Source organism: Fukomys damarensis, unplaced genomic scaffold (genome assembly GCF_012274545.1).
Source record: "Fukomys damarensis isolate Sample0158 unplaced genomic scaffold, DMR_v1.0_HiC HiC_scaffold_13, whole genome shotgun sequence".
Lineage (NCBI taxonomy): Eukaryota > Metazoa > Chordata > Mammalia > Rodentia > Bathyergidae > Fukomys > Fukomys damarensis.
This window is the reverse complement of record NW_022900925.1, coordinates 3808291-3832994: the sequence shown is the minus strand read 5'-3', so window position 1 is coordinate 3832994 and position 24704 is coordinate 3808291. Positions and strand designations below refer to the sequence as shown.

The following is a 24704-nucleotide window of genomic DNA, read 5'->3' as shown; positions in this document are numbered from 1 at the left end:
GGATCTCAAATTTGAACCCAGGTTTTACAATCTAATGATTTAGAGAGAGACCCTGTGTCTAACTAAAAGAAAAAATAAAATAAGTAAAAAAGGGCTGAGGATGTAGCTCAGTGCAAAGGTTCTGTCTAGGTTCAATCCCCAGTACTGCAGCAAACAAGCAAACAAACAAACAACCAAAACAACAGCAACAAAAATAACCTGCCCCTCAAAAGTCAATTGTTAATATTAAAGAAATTGTAGACTTTTCATAGGTCTGTTGTAAGAATCCTTATCACTATATTACAAATAGAATGAAGTCTCAAAGATGTCAAGTACTAAATTGGTTATACAACTTCCCAGAGGCTGAAAGAGAATTTAAAGGCCAGGCTAACTTTGGAGATAATATTCTTACCAGTACAATCCTGTGGTTTAACTTTTTTCAGTAGAATCTTTGATTGAATCATTAAAATATTACCAATTGGCTTTATGACCTTATGATCTTATTTCTGTATCTGGGTAACTCTGAAATCTTATTCTCAGCCTGTTGAACTGTTCCCTTTTCAGAGATATAGGTAGCATCCAAAATTTTTTTCTGATGTGCTTATTTTTCACTCTTGTGGCTTGCTGAATCAAAGGAGCTGAATTTGATCCAAATTCAATGTCGTTTCTTTGAAGGATTAACTCATCTTTCTGGGATTTAAATACTGAAGCAACCCTGGCTCCATCTGACCCTTTGGATGTATTTTGTACCCAGGAAATTTCAGATTTCAGCAAGAAACTTATTCTTCTGAGTAACATGTTTGGAAAAGTGAGCATCCCCAGGCCTCATTCTGTAACAGAGCCCAGCATGACCTCCTGACTGTGTGTTCTGTACATGACTACAGTTAGTGAGGAAGGAAGTCAGTTCCTCTTTATCTCCCCACTTTTGACCATGTGGAGACTCTTCTTTTTCATTCAAGGAGACTTAGTTCTCTATTCAAGGAGACTCTATTCAAGTTCCTCTGCAGGCTTCCCTTGGCACCCTCTACAATCACTCTGTATTTCTTCAGAATGATGTTGACAGTTTCTAGAATGTCCACAATCTGATGGCTGAGAATGGTCTTCCTTCTCCTCTCAGGAGGAAGGTGAGGCAAAGAGAAGATACTGCTGCCTCACCTTTTAAAGCAAACATGAACAAGAATAGGGGTCGCGCTGAGGCCTGGTATTGGTCCTTGTGTGGTTTCCTATTCCTGTCCTGTTTCCTCTTCTCTTTTGCTCCTTTTTCCCATGGCTTTGGGTGCAGGGGCGGGGGGCTGGCTTGCTACTTTGCCGTCATCCATTCCTGCTCTTCACAGACCATTAACATCTCTTTTTTGCCTTGTGTTCTGTGAATGGACTGGATAGTATTATTTAGAGAAAAGAAATATAAATAAATCCCAGAAAAAATAAATTTTAGCCTAAAGAGCTTGTAAAGTCAATTCATCATCTTGATGATCTCTAGTCCTAATGTTGGTGAAATAGCATTTCAAAATGTCTCAGAATATTGGCCTGAAGTCTCAATGATTGAGCTGAAGGGCCTGACAGCTCTAGTACTTAGCTTGGAATTTATGTATCCAAAGCTTTAAAACTTAACCCAAGAAAGTTTTTTTTAAGTATTCCTATTTCCACCTAATTAAAGACTGTCACACAATTATGATTTATTTACAGCTATCCTTCATATACAGAGTAGAAGTATCCAAGTTAAAAAAAGAATAACTTTTATGCATTAACTCAATCAAGTACACTTCTAAAATAATATCTTTTCCTTTTGGATAAAAAATGAACACTTATTATATAAAGTTTAGAAGTTATAGAAAAATATAATATGAGCATACAAATTCCTTGGACTTTAGCACTTGAAAAATAATCGTGGTGAATACTATTAGGGTAATATTTTCATTTTTTACATGCATAGTTGTATATAAGTTGATATATGCAAATTATAAGACTGAATAAATACAGTTATGTGATCTGCCTTATCTATCAAATATTAAAATGTGAATCATTACCATGTACCAATAAACATTCTTAGAAAATATAGGTTTTTATGACTTCAAGATAGTCCAACTATGGACTTAGCATAATTTGTTTAAGCTTTTCTGTACTATTGGAAATTACAGCAGTTTCACTTTTTAAAAAACTATTTCCTGGCATTGTGGTGCATGCCTGAAATCCCAGCACTTGTGAGGCTGAGGTAGGGGGATAGCTGTGAATTCAAGGCCAGCCTGGGCTACACAGATAAATTCAAGGGCAGGCTAAATTACATAGGGAGATCCTGTCTTAAAAAATTCTTTTTACTATTATAGACAATGTTTCTGTGAAAAAAACATATATACATTTCTATGTTCTTAGTGTAGATATAAATAAAATTAGTAAGCTGCATACAGAATTGAAATTCATGACCTTTATGGAGACTTCAATCATCACTTTGTCTCTTTTTTCGCAGACCTATATGGATTAAATGGAAAAAACACTTCTACAGTATTAGTTGAAAAAATTACAATGCAAATCTTCCTTGTTTTCTCCAATATTTAACATTATAGAAAATATCATAGGTACATAGTCTAGTGACTGAGTAGTAAACTGTTTTTTTTATAATCATTAGCCTTTAAACTTTTAAATAGTAAAGATCTCTCTGGTCATCCTTTCTGATCTCAGCCCTGCGTACACTATTGTTTAAATTTGTGTACTAGTTTTTCTTATTTGCAAATTTTAATTTATTTTTTTGTCTCTTTTGAAGTGTTTCTAAAATCAGAGTTATACATGCCAATCAATTCTTCTACATTTCTAACCCAAATGATGTCTTACACTGCTTACCTCAGAGACTTTCATTTTCTCATTTGTAGGTTGTTTTACATTTCATCCCCTTTAAATTCTTCTGATGCCAAATCACCTAAAGATTCCATTCAATTAGAGTGAACAGAAATTAGTGTTAAAGTCTTGAAGGTTTCTTGACATTATTCATGTAAAATAAATGTTTAAGGTAAGTTAAAATGGGCTTTTCTCAGGCTGAGTGGATGGCCAGAATCAGACAATCCATGATTAAGAGCCATTTAATTTTAAAGAGAAAAGTATTGGATTATGTACAACTCTACCAAAGCGTTTTAAGTATGCTGTCTTTTCAGGTGCTTTACTTAATATATTTATTCTAAAAGTACCTTTTGAAGACCAACCATGACCGTGGAGTGATGGGGTAACTCCATCTTGTCAGCAGAGGAGAGAGGTCCCAAGGTGAGAGGGAAGCCCTGGGAGCCAGGGGTCAGCCTCATCCTCTGTAATAACCCACTCTGTGAGCACTGAAGGGGTCCTGAGAGAACTGCGTTGATCCCTTCTGAGGGCACTGTTCCCAGACTGTAGTCACCTTGCACTAGGGCCCGTGTTTGAAAGTTTCCACTTCCTCAACACTGCAGTGTTGATCACCAAGCCTCCGGCACACGAGCCTTGGGGGACACTCAAACCCCATGCGAACTGTAGGAGGACACAGCGGAATATCATTCAGCCCTCAAAGGGAGAGAAATTCTGACACCCCCGCAACAGAGATGAACCTTGAAGACAGTATGAAAAGCACTTTGTGATTCCACTTACAGGAGGTGCTACAGCAGTCAAATTCATAGAGATAGAAAGGAGAACGGTGGTTGGCAGGGGGCTGAGAGGGGAGGAGGGAATGAGGAATTATTGTTTAATGAATATTCAGTTTTCGTTTTGCATGACGAAAAGCTTTCTAGAGATAGATGGTGGTAACAGCTGTACAATAATGTGAATGTATTTAATGCTCCTGAACTGTACACTTAAAATGGCTAGTCAATTTTATGACAATTTTATGAGTATTTATAACCAAAATTTAAAAAAATGACTAAGCACATGTCTCCATACCAGTGCTCACAAATGAATTTTCTCCAGGACAAGGTAGGTGCCCAGAATGATGAACCCAGAGCCACAGTCTTTACTAAAGAGAAAAGAGTTGCATGATGGTTTAATCGAGGGAGCTGCTTCTCAGGTCTGAGGCTATTGCTCCAGGGCAGGAAGGCCAGCCTGGAGTAACAAGAAGTCCCTGTTTGCAACCCACTGTAAGACATACAGAAGACTTAGGGCAAAGGCTCACCAACAAGTAGGGGTTTAAATGTCTAGCAATGGCAGCAAGTGGCAAAGGCCACCTGTGAATGGAAAGATGAGCTGAAAGAGTAATTTGGGGGAGGAAAAAGTAAAACTGTGGTATCGTGTCCAACAAAACAGTTTTGAAATCCATGCTGGGGGTGCTAGGCTGGGTGGGCAGGCACCAGGAAATTATTCTCTATGACTCATATAATTGTACTCTATGGCCCCAGAGATGGTGGATGCATTAAATAAAGACCTCGCCAGACTAAAAGCCAGACCATTCTGAGCGTGCCCAACCTCCATGATTTTGGAAGACCATTTTGTCCACCGAGAGGAGCACTGAACAAGAATCAAGAAGCTCTTCTGGGATCTAGGACAGAGACAAGGTAGAAATCCTACAAAAAGCAGTGATGGACCAAGTATCAGAAGTGCATTAACTTTCCCCTGATCCTTAAAAGCTCTTGCTGAAAGCCTCCCTCTAGCAATGCCCTGGTTTCTTGTCACTGTTCTTATTCAAGATCCAGCTTGGATTGCTGGAAAGCATAATCTCTCTGACCTCTTCAAGCCATCTGCATGCTCCCAATTACAGGAGAGCAAGCACCCTCAACTGCCAGCCCTCTGCCCTCTTCCTCTGTGCCTTTGCTGGGCAATGAATTATATGTGCCCTGTAACACTGCCCTCATTGTTGTACTGAGTGTTAATTTCTGTATTAATGTTAATTTCATTAATTAGTTTAATTTCAGTGTATTTGGTTTTACTGTAGTAGAAGTTTCTCCAAAGAATCAAGAGGCCTGATGTTCAAAGTTCTGATGTCATGTTTCCATTCCACTGCCTTTTCACATCTGTGGGCCTCAGTTCTTCCATCTGCAAAATTAAAAATTGGGCTCTGTGACATTCAAGGACTTTTCAAGGTGTAACATCCTCTCATCCCACTTCATTCCTCTTGCAGGTACACAAACACCTGAATGGATGATCAGGATCACAGGGCAAGAGCCTGTGTGCGAACCCTCACCTCCAGGAGCCACATGTGGCTGGCAGCACCTAGCTGACCCAGGGGCTTGAGTTTACTTACAGAGTCCACTGAAGTACACCCACGGACTTCTAAGTGACTGAATTGTTCCAGGTCTGGCTCATGCAAACACAACTCTTCATCTGAGGCTTCTTCACGTCAGCCAGTAGTCAGCTCGGTCCACTCAAATTCTTCAATTCAGGGGGAAGACTTATGTTTTATCAAATTTTAATAAACATCACCAACTGATCATGGGGTCCCATTAAGTAAATTTAGGAGGGAAAGATCGTGAAATAAGTAACTTGACATAATGATCGAGCAGCTGATCGGCTTGAGTGAGTTGTTTTGTTTCATTGTGAGCATTTATGCTATCACCATGGATATTCCAGCCCTCGTCAACTTTAATGAATTAAGTTACATCTGAGCACACAAAGGTGCTTGATGAATAAAGAGTGTCTTGAGTAGTGTCGAATCGATGTGCATTTAGAGAACAAATCAACATCTCTTCTCTTCGCAGTACATTCAGTGAGCACACATTGGAGATGTATGAACCGGAAGCTCATTAGAGGAAAATCGGTAGTTGGTGAAGGGCCTCCTAAAGAGGGTGATCATCGAAGGCCTCTTCAAGAACTAAAACATGACAGTGTATTTATCCAGACAGAGCACAGAGGGTGTGCAAAACACAGGAGGCAGAAAAAGACACAGTTTTATAATACTGTTCAGGTAAGATCCAGAGTAGTATAGCGCAGATGATTTCCCAAAGAGTTTTTTTGATACTATAAAGGTTTTGAGTATCCAAACTGAAATCTGCAACACTTCTCAGATGGTTGTAACAAGAAGAAAAGCAATGTCTGATATTAAGTAATCACATATTCTGAAACACCTACTAAGGTGATTATTTGAACCATCTTGGCTTTTCAGAGCAAATAAGTACTTTCTATGCTAATGGATTTCCCTCAAATCAGAGAGCTAGTAGTTTGCTGGAGATAGTAGGAGTCTTAGGAGCCATGTAATAGGTACTTTCTTACTTTTCACAACAAGTAATCTCAAAACCCTACCTTTCTTTATAGATTTTATCTGAGATTCATGGAGAATAATCATCTCCTCCTACCATGTGAACTTAATTTTCTTTTCCAAAAAAGACTCAGAGGTCTCTTTCTGATGAGTATACATGTATAAAATTTAGCACTTCTTTTATTCTGTTAGTTCTCATGAGAGCAGATTGGTATGAAAAGTGACCTTGGCCCTGAGTCCCCCTTGCTTCCTGTTTCACTGTGTGATCTCTCTCCTCTGCACACAGCAATTTCATTTTCTCCTTTTCTGCCATGTTGTGACACAGCCAGAAACTCCCTCACCAGTGGCCAAACAGCTGTGACCATCCAATCTTGGACTTGCATCCTCTCAAACTGTGGTCCAGCAAACCTTTCTTCTTTACAAAGTACTCAACCTCAGTTATTTTGTTAGAGCAACAAGGAACAAACTAAGACATATACATATTCCACATTGTTTATTCACTCATTGGTCAGTAGCGAAGGTGGCTTGTCTCTGCCTTTTAGCTATAGTGAAAAAGCTTCTATGAACATGGGTGGATAAATATCTAAGTCTGTGCTTTTCACTATTTGCCTGTATATTCTTAAATATTTTCTTGTATGGATTTGTATTAGTAAGTTTTCCCTTGAAGAAAAGACTCATAGGTATATTGCTCTCCTTCAGCTCACCAACTAGAGGTGGAAGTGCCTTATGTTGGGATGGAAACTCTCTGGAGTTTCTGAGGTGTTTTGCTCCTTCCATGTCAGCACAGAAAGAAGTGAGACTTTTTCCCAGATACCCCCCAGAGTGTAAGCCATTACACTCAACAGGTCAGTAATGGGATTCTTGGCTGAATGTTATGTCTGACCTTTGCTACCTCCTTCTTAAATGGTTGTAAAAATGGGGTGTGTGTGGGTGATGGCTCATTGTTACCTTAATTATTTTTGAGTCTTGAGAAATTAATCAGTGTCTTGATGATTGTTTACATTAGGTCGTGTAAGAACTGATCCAACAGAGCCAGCTCATCCAGCTGTTCACAGATGTTGAAAGGAGAAATAAAAAAAAAAAAAAATCTAGAAGGCCAATGAAGGGTGAAGCTGGGAATATTTTTGTAATGATGTAAACCTAGTCATAAATGAAATATTTAGTTTCTACCTCAAGTATAGTCTAGTTTATGACCTTTAATTTTTGAGACATAAGAGAATTTGAAAACAATGCTGCAACTACTGGGCTCCTTTGAAAAGTGTATCCTTCTTCTTGGATAAAGTGAATGTTTCCATTATCTGAAACAACAGCCACATGACAAAAGCCTGGATTCTTGGAGACCTCCTTGCCTTAGCCATGTGCATAACTTACAAATAATGCAAATTATTTTACAAAAATCAAGAGATGCAAATTTGTCCTCAAATTAATTTTTGTTGATCCTCTAACAGATTTGTTTATACCAATAACTTCACACTGAAGTTGAGAGAAAGACTTGCTATAAACTACTCCCAGACCAGCCATGGTGAGAAAGTGTTCATTTATCCATTCATTCAACAAACATCTACGGAAATCCCAGTATGAGCCCAGAGTCTCAGTTGAACTCACTGTAAACAGAGCCCGAAACCAGAAATGTGGGGGAAGATAGTTTATTTGTGGGGAAACCTCACAAGGCAAGGGTGAGAGAAGGGGAAAGGGAGAAAGAGAGCCTATGAGGATCGTGTTAGTGAGTGGAGTTCGGTCCTGCTACAGACACCTTGAAAACACATGTAGAGCCTTTCTGTGTCGTCCGTGTAGATGACCGGGGTGAGGATGGGACTGGGGCATTTTTTCCTAAACTCCATTGGCTGAGAGTCCCGGAGGGATGAATTTGTCTGTATCCCTTTAGAAAACTCCTAGATTAAAACAAAACAAAACAAAAAACAAACACCAACTTAAGGTGGAATGCTACCCACTCACATTCATTGTAGGAAGACTCAAAGGTAGTCTCAGGTGATATGGATCCAGCATGGTCAGAATCTGCCATACCATAGTATGCTAGTGCCAGGGATATAGTGGGAGCGTGAAGCAAACACCATTTTATCAAAGAGATGCTTACATGTTCATGTTCATTGCAGCATTATTCACAAAAAGCCAAGATAGGGAATCAACTGAGGTGTCCATTGAGGGATGAGGAGCTAAGGAAAATATGATATACATAGTGGAACATTATTCAGCCACAAAGAATGAAATCCTGTCATGTGGCAATGTGGATGCAGCTGGAAGACATCTGGTTGAGTGAAATAAACCAGACACCAAAGACACACACCACATGTTCTCGCTTGTTTGTAACATCTAAAAGAAGTAGATCATTGGGCTGGGGATTTAGCTCAGTGGTTCTGCTGCCTGCCTAGCAAGGGCGAGGACCCGAGTTCCCAGTACCACCAAAAAAAAAAAAAAAAAAAAAAAGTAGATCACAAGGAAATAGAGAGTAGAATAGTGCTTGTTACCAGTTACAAAGAAACGCAGGGGAGAGATAAAGATTAGACAGTGAGAACCAAAACTATGCTCAGGAGAATTAGCTCTAGGGTTCTATAGGATAGTTACCATAGCCCATAAGTATGGGTGATGTATTTCAATGTAACCAGAGTGCTTCAAAGGTTTCCAATGCGTGAAAATGATAAATGAGGAAATGGAAATGAGAATTAGTGATTTAATTATTGCACATCGCATACGTGTATCAAATCACTGCATTTTGTCCCACAGATTGTACAAATATTATGAATCAATAATTTATGAAAACAGATGCCCACTCTGCTTTCATTTAGGAGAAGAAGGCACAATCCTGGGTCTGAATTTTAAAAAATTCTTGGCATAAATTTATAAAATAATGACTTCTGGGTCAAAGGGGGTGAATATTTTAAAGATAATTAATGTTCTCCAAAAGCTTTTCAGAAATTAAAGTAGAGATACAAATTTTTAAAAAATTATTCAAACTCGGGTTTTATTGGTGTGTCTGTTTTGTTAAAAATCAATCTGGTTATACAGAGTTTTTAGATACTTTTATTTTCATTATTGGGAAGAGAGAAAACATAATTTGGAAGTATTTTCTGTTTCTCATCTTGGAAAATGCATTTCTTTTTTCATTTTCTTTTTAGGTCATTGACCTGGAGCCCTGTTTGTGACTCTGTGTGGAAAATCTATGTGTGCATATGTGCATGTAGGCCAGTGTCATGAAAGATACAATTTCCAAGTTTTGCTTTCTATTCTTGGTATAGGTAGATTTTTCTACTATTTAATTTTTTAACCAGAAATTTGAGGTAGCTCAACTTAACTCAAGACTGCTCATATCTATTCTGAAAAAGACAATTTTTGAAGACCCAGTATAGTACCCAAAGCTTGGATCCCCTAGGGGAGAATTTGTTTTTGTTTTCTAACAAAAATGCTAATGTGTGTGTGTGTGTGTGTGTGTGTGTGTGTGTGTGTTGCCGAAACAGAATATTTTTACCACTCCAAAGATGGTGACTTTTCTCATTTTCATAAAATACTATAAAGATCTGTTGAACCTTGATTGTAAACTTGGGGTTTTTTTTTGGCGGGGGCAACTTCTCATGTTCAGATCAGAAGCAGGGGGGAAAGAGGAGGCCTTGAACTGCTCTGCTCTTCCTCATTTATTTACCTAATTCCAATCAGGTTGACCGTTGGAACCGATAATCTGATGAGGTCAGTTGGTAGATCAATGCAAGTTAAGTAAGTTACTTGCTTAAGAAGAAGAAGAAGAAAAAGGTAAAATAAAAGCAACCTTCTTATTTCTTCTCAACCACTCAATTGACCCAATGAAATTCCCCACCCTCTTCCTTTCACTGTGTATTTTTGTGTTGATGGCCAGTTGGGGAGGTGAGACAGAGATGAGGAAGACAAAAGAGCAAGATAACACTTGAAATTTTGGCCAACAGTAGGGTCAGAGGCCAGAAAAGCAAACTGAGATCAAGGGACACAGATAAAGGGGACAAAGCCCGTGCAAATATTCAGTCATCAGGAGAGTAGCAGGGGCTGAGAATGTACACAGGCAGGTGGGCACATGACCACTCCTGCACTCTCCCTTTTTCACCCCGGGGGAGAATTGATCTTTCCTGGGTCTGTGTGGGACCCCATATGTGCTGACAATTGAGTGCAACTGGCAGGTGGAAGTGGGACTGTAGAAATTCAAATCTTTGGCCAAGGCAGCACCATGACTTTGCTTTGTAAAACAATGAACTTCATCACTTTTTGTCTAGGCTTAAGTGTGTTTTAAAAACAGTTGGGGTTTTCTGCAGAGAAGGGGCAAAGCACTGGGAGAAGAGCTCTCCATTTGGGGGAAGCTACTCATTCATGGTCAACCACATCTAAGAGGAGGCAGCAAAAGAACAACAAGAAGAATAAAATTAATTTGAAATTCAACTTTTGACATTTGCTTTTTAATACCAAGTCCTAGCTTGAGTTTCTCAGAAGCAATCTCCAAGACAAAAACTTTGCACAAATACTATCATTTATTTGGGAAGTTATCTTAGGAAACACCAGGAGGAGTGTGGAAAATTGAGATATTGAAAGAAAACAATAAAGTATGCAACATTAAGTAAATTATCACAGTAGGCAACAAGGCTCAGAATCCCCTGGGAACTCCAACAGACAGTGTAGAGCAAATTCTAGAGTCATTCTACTCAAGGCAGAGACAGCTGAGTCATTTATCTATCAATATTTTGAATCATCAGTGCAGGGATTTTTCAGGGAGGTCTTTTACCTCCCCAGAATGTCCTCACTTTGGCTGAGTGGGCTCCAGTAGCGAGAAAAAGCCCAAAGGCAAAGTCAAGCTACAGGTGGTAGGACCTATTCTAGTTGGTGTGGATAGCAGAGATGGTGGCAGATCAATGGAGTGCTGGTATGAAAGGAAAGTGTGCATGCTCAGTATTCAGAATTTAGCCATGAAAGACCTCCTTACTTCCTTGCTTATGATAATCATCTCATTGATCAAAAGGACATAAACATTCATCCTTTGGGATCTGGTCTCCAGACCTTCCATCTGCTTTGGTGTTTTTTTTTTTTTTTTTTGTAAACTTTAAGCTTGTATCTCAAAGAATGAGGATTTATTTTTCATATCAATCACTCTTTTGCTCAAATCTTGGATTATAAACAATTCAACAAGAATTACAACAGTTTCAGAGGCACTGAAATTCTGGGTAAAGCAGTCAAGGGAAAAACCTCAGTGGGCAGCCGTGGAACCACAAATATCCATTTGCCAAGTTCACAATTTGTGTGAGATTTCTGTCTTCTGACGATTTTAGATTTATGTTTCACATAATCATCTATTATCTTAATTTGCAACATTTCTCTGAAACTTACCCAAGGGCATGTTCTTTCAGAAGCTTAATTATGCACAGTTAGTTGTTTGACAACATTTTTGGCAAATGGTTATTGAGAGAGTAGGATCTGAGTTTCTGACAGGCAGCAGGACATAACGGGATTCCCAGACAGGTGTGGCTGGGAGAGGACTCCGGGTGAGAGAGAACAAAGCCTCCCACAGATTTCTCCAAAAATGTCATGTTTTTTTTTTTTTTTTTTTTTTAGTAAACTTTAAGCTTGTATCTCAAAGAATGAGGATTTATTTTTCATATCAATCACTCTTTTGCTCAAATCTTGGATTATAAACAATTCAACAAGAATTACAACAGTTTCAGAGGCACTGAAATTCTGGGTAAAGCAGTCAAGGGAAAAACCTCAGTGGGCAGCCGTGGAACCACAAATATCCATTTGCCAAGTTCACAATTTGTGTGAGATTTCTGTCTTCTGACGATTTTAGATTTATGTTTCACATAATCATCTATTATCTTAATTTGCAACATTTCTCTGAAACTTACCCAAGGGCATGTTCTTTCAGAAGCTTAATTATGCACAGTTAGTTGTTTGACAACATTTTTGGCAAATGGTTATTGAGAGAGTAGGATCTGAGTTTCTGACAGGCAGCAGGACATAACGGGATTCCCAGACAGGTGTGGCTGGGAGAGGACTCCGGGTGAGAGAGAACAAAGCCTCCCACAGATTTCTCCAAAAATGTCATGTGTTGATCAGCACAAGGACAGAGAAGTCTAGTCCCGACTTCATCTTCTTTTTTCAATACATTTAAAGTCTTTTTTATGGAAGCACAGTAATTTTACATGTTTGTGGAATGCAATGTGACATTTCAGTACATATTCAGAATTGGGGAATGACCAGGCATATCTATCACTTCAGACTTATCATGTACTTGTGTGTAAAACATTCAAAACCCTCTCTACTAGCTATTTTGAAATGTTCCACTAATTTTATGTCAACCATAGTTATCCTACTGTACTAGAGAAATCAGAAATTATTCTTCCTTCCTAATGGCACCGCTATAACCAGTAACCTTCATCTTTCCCTCTCTTCCTCCCCCAACACTTTCCAGACTGTGGCAATGCCTATTCTGCGCCCTAAGAAGTCCTGAATTTGTATCCAACAGGGCATATGCCCGACAAGGAGGAGAGGAGGAGTGTCGTTTAGCAGACATTTATTGGGTATTTGTTTTGTGCTAAACCAGTGACCCTTTTGATCTTAGAGCAGTGGGTAGTCTTGAATAATCTTGAAGGCCACAGAGTGCTTCTGTTTCACTGAGTTCTATCTACATAGAAATTAGAATAGAGAGACACGTTAAGAGTTTATTGATTCATTTAAAAAATAATAAAACCTCTCAAATGATCAGTGATGTGGAACATTTTTTCATATATTTACTTGCTGCTTTTACTTCTTTGTCTGAGAAATGTCTGTTCATTTCGGATGCCCATTTTTGAATCGGGTCTTTATATTTCAGGGGGCTGATTGTTTTGAGTTCTTTATATATTTTTGATAATAGTCCTTTGTCTGAGGAACAGCTGGTAAAATTTTTTTTCCCACATTGTAGATTGTCTTTTAGTTCTGCTGATGGTTTCTTTTGAAGTACAGAAACTGGATAAAGAAGATGTGGTTTTTCTATAAAATGGAATATTACTCAGCCATAAAGAATGAGAAAATAGAGTCATTCATAGGAAAATGGATACATATTGAAGATATACTCTTAAGTGAAATAAATAAGTCACACATGTGTAAATACCGAATAGTTTCTCTGGTGTGAATAATCTGCAATAATACATAAGATCCTAATAAGATTACTGACATTTAGGAATGGGAAGAAAGGAGCTAAAGGTTTAGGGAAGGTGGGATGGGTAGGGGAAGGGTTATAAGGGAAAAGGAAAAAATGTGAGAGAATGCAAAGATGGAAATAAAGTGTTTGTAGATGGGGAGGGGAGGAGGGGGTGAAGGGAGGGCAGGGACAAGGGGAAAAAATGAGAACCAAGACTTGTTATGTAAAGGTACAAGATCCCAATAATGAATGTAACTGTACTGTATCCCTAAAATGTACCAATAAACTCAATTAAAGCTGAAAAAAAAAAGAATAAAATAAAAATGATAGGGAACATAGAAGTAGGGGATCTGGGGTTGGTGGGAGAGAGGAAGGAAGGGGATGTAAAAGGAATTCAAATGTGATATATTTATGTACAAACTCCCTACAATGTATTTATTCAGTTCATATTATAAACAAATACAAATAAAAATCTTTTTAAAAGAAAAAAAATACTAAAACCATTAATGTTAGAATAGAATGTAGTTTTATGGAAAATAACTATGTTTTCCCAAACAAAATATAGCAGGAAGCGTGGCATTGCTCTACTTTTTGCAGATTTCTTAATGTCTGGCTTGATAGAAGATGGATGGATTTTTGTATTTGCTTCTGGTTTCGATTTGATGTACTATGTGGATATGGTTAAGGACCATATCTGAAGAAAATCTGGTCTCATACAGGGCGATGTGCTGGAAAGGCACAATGTTTTAACAGGCTTCCAGATATATGGATATTTTCTTTCAATGTGGTGCCCATCTTGACGAAGAGTAGTTCCCTCCCTCCTTTCATTTCCTCTCTCATTTTAATCATTTTAAAGCAGACACTCACAGAAGTATGCAGTGTCACCACCGTGCACCTCCGGAATGCTTGTCATTTGGCAAAACTGACACTCTGTGCCCACGAATCACTAACTCCCTTTCCCCACCTTCCAGCCCCTGGCAACCACCACCCTCTTTTCTCTGAATTTGACTTACCCTAAGTACTTCGTATAAGGGGCATCCTATAGCTTCTGTCATTTTGTGACCAGCTTTATTTCACTTACTATAGTATCATTAAGGCGTATGCAGATCGCAGCCTGTGTCAGGATTTCCTCTGTAAGGTGGGATAAATTCTGCAGTGTGGAAATGCTGCATTTTATGGTTTTTTTTTCCTCTCATTGAGTTTATTGGTACATTTTAGGTATACAGTACAGTTACATCCATTATTGGGATCTTGTACCTCTACGTGACAGGTCTTGGTTCTCACGTTTTCCCCTTGTCCCTGCCCTCCCTTCACCCTCTCCTCACCTCCCCATTCACAAATACTTTATTTCCATTTTTTCATTTTCTCCTATTTTTTTCTTTTCCCTTATTACCTTTCCCCTACCCTTCCCACTTTCCCTACACCTTTAGCCCTTTTCTTCCTATTTCACATGTTTTTTACATTTTTACCTTTGTAATGTTTTTGTGTTTTTTTATTTTGTTTTTACTAGCAGCACAGGTTGCTTCAACTTCTTAGCTGCTGTGAGTCTTATTGCTGTGAATGTGGCCATACAAGCATCTCACTGTGCTCTGCTTTCACTTCTCTTGGGTACATATGCAGAAGTGGAATTGCCAGATCGCATGGTCGTCATAGTTTTAATATTTAGATTTTAATATTTGAGCTAATCACTGTATTGTTGAGTAGTAGGGTTTTCTGTTTGTTTGTTTGTTTGGCACTGGGGATTGGATCTTGGCCCATCACCCTGAGGTGAAATTCAGCCTTAAATTTTGTTTGTTTTTTGTGATAGGGTCTCACTAAGTCACTGAATTGCCCATGCAGGGCTCAAACTTGTTTTTAGTTTTAAAACAATTTTTACACATATACACAGCACATTTCAATTCTTCCCTCCCACCTTTTATTTTGTTGGCGTTAGATTTCTTTATTTATCTCAGTCATTTTAAGTTAATTATCACATGTAAAGATTAACAACCAGACTAATAGACCATAAACGTATAAAACACATCAGACAATTAGACTAAATCAAGATACAGTTTTTAGCAATATTGTCTATTCACTTTCTCTTTTTTCTTATTATCTGTCTTTTATTTTGTACTTTATTTAGGTACTGAGCTTTTCATGTAAGAGAAATCTTGTGATATATAAGCTTGTGTATCTGACTTACCTAATATTACGGTCTCAATCCATTTTCTTACAAATGACTCAAGCTTATCTTTCTTTATGGCCAAGTAGCATTCCATGATGTCTAAATACCACATTTTCTTCATCCATTCATCTGTTGATAGGCATGTAAGTTGTTTCCAAGATTTTGCTATTGTAAATTATGTATGCCTACACTACAGTGGTCTCATGTTTTTAACTCTTTAGGGAAAGGAAGATACCTAGAATGAGAATAGCTGTGTCAAATGGGATTTCTAGTTTTAGTTTTTGAGGAATTCCTTATTGATTTCCATACTGGCTGTACTAATTTTCATTCCTACCAGCAATGAAAGATGTTTCCTTTTCTCCCATGGCTTTGCCAGCATTGGCTATTGGTTGATTTCTTGATGATGGCCAGTTTTTCTGAAGTGAGATGGGATCTCAGTGTTGTTTAAAGAGATGTTGAATGTTTTTTTTTGTGTGTGTATTTATTATCCCTTTGTATTTTTCCATCTGAGAAGTGCCTATTCATTTCAAATGCTCACCTTTTGATTGGGTTAAGTGCGGGGGTCTAATCTTTTAGAATATTTTATATATTCTAGGTCCTTTGTCTAAGGAGTAGCCGGCAAGTTTTGTTCTCATTCTACCGTTTGTCCCTTCAGTATCAGTTGTTTACTTTGCTGTGCAGCTTTTTAATTGGATATGATTCTATTTGTTGATTCTTGGTATGACTTCTTGTGCAACCAGGGTTCTGTTCAGAAAGTATTTGCCTAACCTGTGTCTTCAAGTGTTTTACCTATTTTATCTTCCAGCACTTATCTTTAAGTGTTTCTATTCTAATGTTTAGATCTTTGATCTGGGCTCAAACTTGTGATGGTTCTACATCAGCCTCCCAGAGTTCTGGGATCACAGACACATGCCACAAGGACTGGCTGTGTAGTAGTTTGGGTTTTTTGCTCTTTGTTGCTGTTGTTTTTGAGACAGGGTCTCACCATGTAGTTCAGGCTGGCCTTCAATTCACTATGTACCCCAGGCTGACCTCAAATTCATGGCAGTCCTTCTGTCTCAGCCTCTCAACTGCTGAGATTACAGGCATGCAATACTGTGCCCAGCAAAATTTTTAGAAACTTTCTTACAATGTGTCATCTGAAGCCATATCAGTTAACTTTTGTGAATTGTTAATAAAATTCATCCACCTGTCTTGCACTTTGAATAGATCTTTAACCCATACTTGATTCTCAAAGCAGTGTGTGTGGATTATTTGGAAAATATCAGTTTTTAAAATTATGTATATCTTTCTAATAATGATTTCTTTTTAATATAGTATAAAACAATCACACACATTAAGATCAATGCTGCTATTTTCAGAAAAGTCTTTAAAGTATTACGCTGCCAAGTATATGAGGGTTGGTGCATTTTCTAAAATTCTAATTTTTTCTTGAGAGCTTGCGTTTTATCACTGGCAAAAGACTGTCAGTTCTGTTTCTTGAAGGGATGGAATGAATTCCTTTGTTCACTTTCAAGAACATGTCCACAAGATTCAAGACTGAATCTTGAATTCAATACATGTACTGTGTACTTTTTTCAAGTAGTAACAATATTCTATGGTTCAGGGGAGGAGCTAGAAATTCACACAACTGCTTAAGGCTTTTTTCCTTAAAATATGGCTCTGGTTTCATGAGCAGCACAATTGTTTGGTGGTTATTCCTCATGTTGTTACACACACTATTAAAAATCACAGATGATCAAGTATCAGTCAGGATTCAATAAAGTTCATTGTGGTTAATGCCTCATCAAATGCTATTTCAGTGAACCTGGAAGTGAAGAATATAATTTGCACCAGCTAAGTGGCTTCTGTCTGCTTTTGATGAAACTCCAGCAGTTTTATCCACTGCATTAGCAGTACCATTAGCAGAAACATCACCACGGTAAAGAAGGCAAACAGCAGATTACTATTTTTTGAGAATTGTTTGGATTTCACAGACTTCCCAGAAAGTTATCTCAGGGATGCCCTGGACTGTGGGCAGTCATTTGGGAATCACTGTGCAAACAGTACTGCTTAGTGGAAAGTTCATATACATAGGAAAAACATAAGGTCACCACGTACCTTCCTTATTTAAAAAGGTTAACTCATTATTTTAAGCAGTGGAAGGTCTTGCAATGTTGCCCAGGCTGACCTCAAACTCTTAGATTCAAGTGATTCTCCTGCCTTGCATTCCAAGCAGCTGAGATTACAGGTGTGTGCCATCATGCTCAGACAAACGATTTATTTTTGCTGTTCGAAAGTAACACAGATTATAGCAGAAATTAGACTAAAGCAAATATATAGCAATAAAAATAATCAAAGTCATCATCCATAAAATAGCTATTAGTAATAATTTGTTATTCACACTTTCAGACAAGTACATCCATATTTATTTATTTATCTTTGTATTTATCATGTTTTCTGTTTGATGTTAGGGACAGAATCCAAGTTCTTATGCATGCTAAGCACTTGCTCTACTTTTGGCCTACATCCTAAGCCCTCATACTTACTTTAAAAAAAAAATAGAATCAGGGCCAGGGATTTAGCTCAGCGGTTCAGTGGCCTGCCTTGCAAGTGCAAGGAACCGAGTTCGAGCCCCGGTACCAAAAAAAAAAAAAAAAAAAAAAAAAAAAAAAAAAATCATATTAAACAAATCATTATATAAACTGCTCTTTTTGTATATGATGTGGGATATTTTCCATTCTATTAAATATTCTTCTCTTCCTTTTTTCCCTTATCATCTGTCTTTTATTTTACACTTTATATATTAGATTTCTCATATAAGAGAAACCATGCAATATTTAAGCTTGTGTGCCTGACACGATTAAACATTCTTATACAAATGCTGTTTAAGCAAATGCTTGATATTACATTAATTGGTCATATCAGCATTTATTTTTACCAAGCTTGACTGTTGCCTTTGTTAGGTTTTTTTGTTGTTGTTGTTTGTTTGTTTATGTCAGGGTCTCACTATGTAGTTGAGACTGACCTGGAACTCACTATGTAGCTTGTCTCAAACTCACAGCGATCCTCCTGCCTCAGCCTCCTGAGTGCTGGGATTACAGGTGTGTGCTACCATGCCTGGCTTATTAGTTTTTCATCACTAAAATGAAATACCTGATGTAGACTATTTGTGAAGTAAAGATGGATTTATTTTGAGTCAGTTCTTGAGGTTTATTTCAAAATTGGATGGTTCTGGTCTCTGCTGACAGTGTGTTCTACTCAAACTGGAACAGAGAGAGACAGAGACTGGGCTCCCATGACACTTGTAGAAGCTATTGAGCACCCACGCCAAGGCCTAATGATCTCACACTAGGGGCTTCCTCTTGAAGGTGCACAGAACCTGTCAGTAGAAAGCCCTGGACACTAAGCCTTTACAGATGGTGACATTTGGAGTGTACTACACATATCCATAATATAATAAGCATGAAGTGTTATAAAAATTCTGCACCTATTATTCTTGTACTCTTATTATTATTAGGTACATTTACATTTTATTCCTTACTATACATTCTTAGAAGTGGAATTAGTAATTATAAAATTTCATGTTTTAAAATACAAATGGAGGGGCGGAGATTTAGCTCAGCGGTTAGGTGACCTGTCTGGCAAGCGCAAGGACCTGAGTTTGATCCCCGGTACCACAAAAAAAAAAAAAAAAAAGGATTTTTTTTATTGTTTTCTAAAACACTACCTCTACCTACTGTCCACAGGATTGCAGGACAATGCCCGATTGCCGGATGTTATTCCTTAACCTTTGATTTACAGTGTGCTCCTTCTGCTGGAGTATATATCTCAGTCTGTCCTCTACAGAGGAGGACCTTTGTCCCTGGCTCACGCTTTTGTCCCTGGCCCACACTCTGTCCACTTGTCCGCTTGAGTAATACTCCACCTCTTTAGTACACACACACACACACACACACACACACACAATCACACAACCCCCAGATTAGCTTAGCAAGTGTTTCCTTATCTACTCTGTGTTGTTGAAATGCCACCTTCTCTTACTTTCAAACTGGCACTCCAATTGGATGAAAGACACAGAAGGCTAAACTTCTCAGCAGTGGAGGTTTCAAATTCTTTTTACCTCTCTACTCAGCGAGTCCATTCTGAAGGTTTAGCTTACCTTAAGTACTTAGGCCTAATGAGGATGCAGAAAAAATAAAATCATTCCACTTGAAAGCAGTTGAACCTGGGCCAGCATCCTCTACTATTTTCAGATGTGAACAAATTTGTGGAGAGAGACATAGGTTGGAGTCCATTCTGGGCCTTCTGATTTTGACTATTGCAGGTTAGGCATCCCTCCTCTGAAACTCCAAAATCCTAAATGCTCTAAAATCTGACACATATTGAGCACTGGTGGAAAACCTCACACTATGAAACTTGTTTCATGTACAAAATTGTTAAAAATATTACATAAAATTACCTTCAGGCTATGTGCATAGGACACATATGAAACATAAATGAATTTTGTGTTAGCCTTTGGGCCAATCCCAAACCTATCTTATTATATATAAGTACTCCAACATCTGAAAAGAATATTAAATATTTTTGGTCCCAAGCATGTTGGGTAAGGGGTATTCCACTTATGTTATTTTGGATTGTGGTAAAAAACAGATATTATAAAAGTTACTGATTAAACTGTTTTTAAATGTATAGTTTTACAGAGTTAAATATCTTTAATGAGTTATGCAGCCATCATCACCATCCATCTCCAGAAGTTTTTCATCTGGGAAAGCTAAATCTTCATGTATATTAAACAGTCAAACAGTAACTCTTCATTGTCCACCTCTCCCACCAGACCCCGGTCTACTCTCTCCCTCCAAGCGCTTTGTGTAAGAGAAATATCATAGGGTATCTGTCTTTTTGTGGCTCTTGGACCACTGATCTTGGCGGCCTGCTCTTAGCACCAAGTAGTTTGATTCAAGCACATTTGCAAGCAGATTAAACCAGGATTTTCATGTTCCCGAACAAATTTGGTCAGGAAAGGGGATATAGAAACAACATCTCTCTCTCAGAAGGGGTAAATGGTCTGAGTAAGCTTTCAGGAGAAATGGTACATCACCATTACTAGAGAGGTTTTCAGTGAATGCCCGTCTAAACAACAAGGAAACCAGAATCTCAGGTGCGTATTTTTTCCCCATTTCTGTGGCAAGGAGCAAACATCCTCGATAAGGTGACTCCAGAATCTCTGGATTTCATGGACTTTATATTTCCTCCAAAAATCCTCATTCTGCACCAACTGTTCTTGTTTTGGTAAAATGTAGACAGGACTGAATTTGTCTTTTAGAAGCTCAAGTGCAGGGCAAGTATTCACAACTCACAGTTCTGTCAATGGCTTCTCACTTTTTTATTAAAATTAATTTCAATTATATAATGAAGCCTAAACAATCCAAATACTCATAGGATCTTAGAGTATGCTGTGAAGAAGGCAAGAGCTGTTTATTTAGATGAGAGGTTGTTTTAATAGTAGCCCTATCTTAACTTCTGCATGGGCTTTTTTGGTGCCAGGAACATTTATTTATTCAGTGTATTAGTGCATTTCATTTTACAAAAATGCTTATTATTTATCCTATTTTTACAAGCGAAGAAACAGAGGACAGAGATTTAAATAGCTTCTTAAAGTTGCAGAGCTGGTAAATGGTGGTGTAGGATTTAAAGTCTGATAGCCCAGTCCTAGCGTCCAGGGACTACATAACCCTATCCTAATATGCCTGATCTCCCACAGACTGCTGAGTGTTTGTTAGGATAATCTGTTAAAGAAAAACTCTTTGAGAAAGATATAACAGTTTTATTTAAAAATAGTAATAAACTAAGGTGATATATCACCTACAAAGATGATATTTATTTTATATCTATGATGAAAAACATTTATGAATTTTTTCTTTTTATTGAGTTTATTGGTACATTTTAGGTATACAGTACAGTTACATTAATTATTGGGATCTTGTACCTTTACATGACAGGTCTTGGTTCTCATTTTTTCCCCTTGTCCCTGCCCTCCCTTCATCCCCACCTCCCCTCCCCATTTACAAACACTTTATTTCCATTTTTTCATTTTCTCACATTTTTTCTTTTCCCTATTCCTTTTCCCCTACCCTTCCCACTTTCCCTATACCTTTAGCCCTTTTCTTCCTATTTCACACTCTTAATTATCCCATTAGGATCTTGTGTACTATTATAGTTTTTCACGCCAGAGAAACTATTCGGTATTTACATGTGTGACTTATTTATTTCACTTAGGAGTATATCCTCAAAATGTATCCATTTTCCTATGAATGAATCTAATTTCTCATTCTTTATGGCTGAGAAGTATTCCATTTTATAGAAAAACCACATCTTCTTTATCCAGTTTCCAACTGATGGGCAAATGGGCTGTTGAAAAACATTTAATGACTAACTTCTCAATGTATTTTGGGGGTCTCTACAAGTGAAAACATTTGAAAATCTTGTTTTGGTTTACAAGTGATTTTGGAAGAAAAGGATTCTAATTTGATAATCAATGAGAAATTATTTTAAAAAGTTATTTAAATCTAATAGTTTAAAAACACTACCACAGTGAGCACTTTAATTCCCTGGAACACACCAATGCAATATTAATCAGAGACGAAGTATGACACAGTTTTCAATATAATTGAAAATACTCTCTTTATGAAACAGAATCAGGAATATCTATGTTGTGAGAAAAATGTTATTAAACAAAGTCCATATGTAAATTAGGCACAGTGGATTACACCCAAATGATCCAAAATACAGCAAGTATAAGTGGAAAAAAAATGAATGGCCTTTTCTCCTTGTTAATAGTGATAAATGAAGCCATGTACAACTTTTGAAGCCAAACCATCATATTTTGCCGGATAAGTCTGTGTGTTCATGTAGGATTATGAAGTATATTAGGCAAGGCCCATGGGGAAAGGGCAGCTTGCCACAGGACCAGCAAGCACCAGCAGGCATCTTCTGATTTCAGATCCCTGTCACATTCTGTACTTCGCTCCAAGAGGCAGATTATTACAATCCCCTCTGGCAGACAATCAGAGGGGTCTAAGGGCAAAGAGCTTGTTTGATTCGATCACAAGAATATGTGATGAATATCTGTATGGAGCACAGAGCTTTGGTGGATGAGGATAGTTTGAGGGATACAGAAAGGACGATTAAGACAATATGTTAGTACTTAAGAAGCTTATGATCTTTTTAGGGAGAGGGAACAGAAGCACATGATATAAAGAGAAAGCAGAGAGTGAGAGAGGAAATTGAGATGAAAGGGCAGTCGCATCTGTAAAGTGCTCTATAAGTGCCCAGAAGAGAGAAAGAGACAGGTTATACTGGTAGGACTGAGAAAACAGTGCTGTGTAGAATGAAGTCTAGCACTGGAATAGAATGAAGAACTACAGTTCAAGACAAGTTTTCTGAAATACAAAAAAGCTGGAAACTTTATGTTGAAAGTTACTGTATTTCTAACAGTATCAACTCAGAATAACCAGTACTGTGATGTATTCTAGGAAACATTTTGAATTTAAGAAAGGAAAATAAACTTTGTGCAACAGCAGAAACAATCAGTGATCCAGACATGCATTAAATTATCATCAGTTTTTTTGGTAACAATGCTTTTTGCAAACAACAACAACAACAACAACAACAACAACAAAAACAAACAAAGAAACAAAAAAACCACAGTAATTTCTTTCAGGCTGCCCTTTATTGAGATTGCTCTAGACAACAGGCCACAAACATGTGAAATGGTTAGCCAGTGACACATGGGGTAGTAATGGGCTTCCAACATGTCCTTACTCCAGAACGAGTATCACAGGAGAGTAATGAAGAGACAGGATAATACATATGATGGCTGTATGACTGGATACTGTAGCTGTGGAATGACATAAACCTAGAGGGAAAATGGGGGAGCACACTAATTTAAACAAATCCTAGAAATTACACTTGGTGTTTAAGTATTGTTGCTCTAAGACTCTATTGTAATCCAGGATAGGAAATCACTTTTTCACATTCTTTACTTTCTAGCTAATCCAGACAGCATAACCCCTCTTTTTTTTAAAATCAAGTTTCTTTTCTACTCGTTTTCTTTTCATTCTTTTTCTTCCTTCTTTTTTCCTCCCTCCCTCATCTTCCTTCTATTTTGCTTTCCTTACTTTCTCTCCTTCCTTTTAGCGCAAAGGGCTTCTGCTGATTTCTACTGTCATTCCACTTTATTCTTGGCTCTAGTGTGATTTTAAAATCTGAAAAAAAAATCTTCAAATAGATAGAGACTTTTATTTTTATGTGCATATCAGTCTGGAGCACTTACAGTCACTCTCCATTTCCAATTCAAGTGTTAGCAGAATTAACTGGTCATTTCACTGAAACACTCCTTTTGGTAAACAACCTGAACTTTTGTGTGGATGTATTTGTTACTCATTTGGCTTGGTATGGTCGACTTGACCATCATTGCCCGGTCTGGCACCTGGTTCCCTGCTATCTTTTTTGTACTTTCTAGGGCAGAAAAGAGGAAATATTGGGTACTCACCACTTAGAAAGATGTATTTTATTCTTCATCAGAGCGTCGATGCTGTTAGTCACTGGCAACAATGACATCTCAATGAATATGAATGAATGAGATGCTTTCAGGTACTATGCCTTTGTGATAAGCAAATATGTGTGTTCTCAAAGGAAGGCTCTGTTAAGTGTACTAAGCTCTATAATAGACATTTGAAAGAGGAGAAGAAGAACTACGGGGATTTTTTTCTAATCCAGAGAAATATTTCGTTATCTCTGGTACCTAGTCCTGCTAAGGTGATCTATACACCTTCCAGATTTGTTGTTCTGGAATTCAAGAATGAGTTTGAAATTTTTCCCCATCAAATATACATGTGTTGCTTGATATTTTGCCTAAACAAATAAATGATGTAAACAAATATTATTATTATTTTGTTTGAATGATTTGGAGTAGGATTATCATCATTGGTAATGCAGCCTGTTACAAAATATGATTTTTTTTTCAGCTTTAATTGAGTTTATTGGTACATTTTAGGGATACAGTACAGTTACATTCATTGTTGGGATCTTGTACCTCTACATGACAAGTCTTGATTCTCATTTTTTCCCCTTACCTCTGTCCTCCCTTCACCTCCTCCTCCCCTCCCCATCTACACACACTTAAAAAATATGATTGTTTTTAGTAAAAAAGAAAATTGATGTTCTCACCTACAGGAAAAAGACCTTAAAGCCTTTCTCCACACTATCCTCAATCTAATGCTGGAGTCCCAGGTCTC

At 37.7% G+C, this 24704-nt stretch overlaps 1 pseudogene; it reads right to left on the bottom strand.

Moving 5' to 3' along the window:
• Window positions 1-463: 463 nt before the first annotated feature.
• The window catches only part of LOC117285842, a 66010-nt pseudogene continuing 41769 nt past the window's right edge, over window positions 464-24704 (bottom strand).